This window comes from Elephantulus edwardii, unplaced genomic scaffold (genome assembly GCF_000299155.1).
Source record: "Elephantulus edwardii isolate Elephantulus edwardi_28Jun2011 unplaced genomic scaffold, EleEdw1.0 scaffold00248, whole genome shotgun sequence".
In the NCBI taxonomy this organism is placed as follows: Eukaryota; Metazoa; Chordata; class Mammalia; order Macroscelidea; family Macroscelididae; genus Elephantulus; species Elephantulus edwardii.
In genome coordinates this window covers 4,267,925-4,269,965 of record NW_006399998.1, presented here as the reverse complement: position 1 = coordinate 4,269,965, position 2,041 = coordinate 4,267,925, and positions in this window count along the sequence as shown.

The following is a 2,041-nucleotide window of genomic DNA, read 5'->3' as shown; positions in this document are numbered from 1 at the left end:
ATTGCCATTTTCACAATATTGAGTCTTCCTATCCATGAGGAAGGGATATTCTTCCACTTCTCCAGGTCTCTTTTTGTTTCTTGTAGTAATGTTTTGTAATTTTCTTTGAAAAGATCCTTTGTGTTTCTGGTTAAGTTTATTTCCAAGTATTTAATCTTGTGATTAGCTATTGGGAAGGGTATTGTTTTTCATAGTTCCTGCTCTGTATTCTCTTTGTCACTGTAGAGAAATCCAACTGATTTTTGTATGTTGATCTTGTATACTGCCACTTTGCTAACCTGGTCCACTGTGTCCATTAGTTTTCTTGCTCAGTCTTTAGGGTTTTCTACTATCATGTCATCCGCATAGAGAGATAATTTTACCTCCTCTTTGCCAATTTGGATACCTTTTATTCCCTTCTCTTGTCTTAGTGCTATCACTAAGACTTCCAAAACAATATTGAATAGGAGAGGTGATAGTGGGCATCCTTGTCTAGTTCCTGTTCTTAAAGGGAATGTCTTTAACCTCTCTCCATTGAGAACAATGTTGGCTCTCGGGTTTTCATAAATACTTTTTACTATGTTGAAGAAATTCCCCTCCAATCCTATTTTGTTAATTGTTTTAATCAGGAAAGGGTGTTGGATTTTGTGAAAGGCCTTTTCGGCATCAATTGATAGGATCATGTGGTTCTTGTTCTTTGCTTTGTTAATGTGATGAATTCCATTAATTGCTTTCCTTATGTTGAACCACCCTTGCAAAGCTGTTACGAATCCCACTTGGTCATGGTGAATCATTTCTTTGATGTATGGTTGGATTCTATTGGCCAGTATTTTATTCAGGATTTTTTTGCATCAGTGTTCATGAGAGATATTGGCCTATAGTTTTCTATTTTGGTGGTGTCTTTTCCTGGCCTTGGTATCAAAGATATGTTTGCTTCATAGAATGAATGTGGGAGATCTCCATCTTCTTCAATTTTCAGAAATAATTTATGTAGAATTGGTAACAGTTCTTTTCTGAATGTTTGATAAAATTCACTTGTAAAACCATCTGGTCCAGAGCTTTTTTTGGTTGGAAGTTGTTGTATTACCTTTTTAATTTCTTCTTTTTTAATGGGTCTGTTAAGATGTTCCATTTTTGTTTATGTCAGTTTAGGTAGGTTGTGAATTTTAAGTATTTGTCCATTTCCTCCAGGTTTTCATATTTGTTTGAGTATAGTTTTTCATAATCATCTAATGTTAGCTTTTTTATTTTAGTTGGGTCTGTTGTGATGTTGCCTGATTCATCTCTTATTTGCATTATTTGTGCCTTCTCCCTCTTTTCTTTTGTGAGTTTTGCTGGTGGTTTATCGATTTTATTGACTTTTTCAAAGAACCAACTCCCAGCTCTGTTGATAGTTTCAATTGTTTTTCTGTTTTCTATTTCATTTATTTCTGCTCTAATTTTTATAATTTCAGGGGTTTTTTTAGATTTTTAGAGGGTGTTGGGTTTTCTTGCTGTTCTTTTCCAATTTGCTGGAGATACTGGGCTAGAGATTCAATAGTCTGTTTTTCCTGTCTTTTGATGCTTATTGCTATAAATTGACCTCTGATTACTGCTTTGGCTGTTTCCCAGAGGTTTTGGCAAATGGTGTTTTCATTGTCATTTGTATCAAGAAATTTTTAATTTCATTTTTTTATTTCTTCTAGTTCCCAGTCATGTTCAAGCAAGGTGTTGTTCAGCTTCCAAATGTATTTTTTTTCTCCTTTATCATCCTATTATTAATTTCTAATTCTGTAGCATTATGGTTTAAAAAGATGCTTTGTATTATTTCTATGTTTTTTAATTTATTGATGTTTGCCTTGTGACTTAGAATGTGATCTATTCTAGAGAATGTTCCATGCACATTGGAGAAGAAGGTATATTTTGTTTTTTGGGGGTGCATTAGTCTATAAATATCTATGAGGTCAAGTTGGTTTATTGTGTGATTTAATTCTTCAGTATCTCTGTTGAGTTATTTACTGGTAGTTCTTTCTTTTCTTGAGAGGGGTGTATTGAAGTCTCCCAGCACGATAGTAGTGTTGTC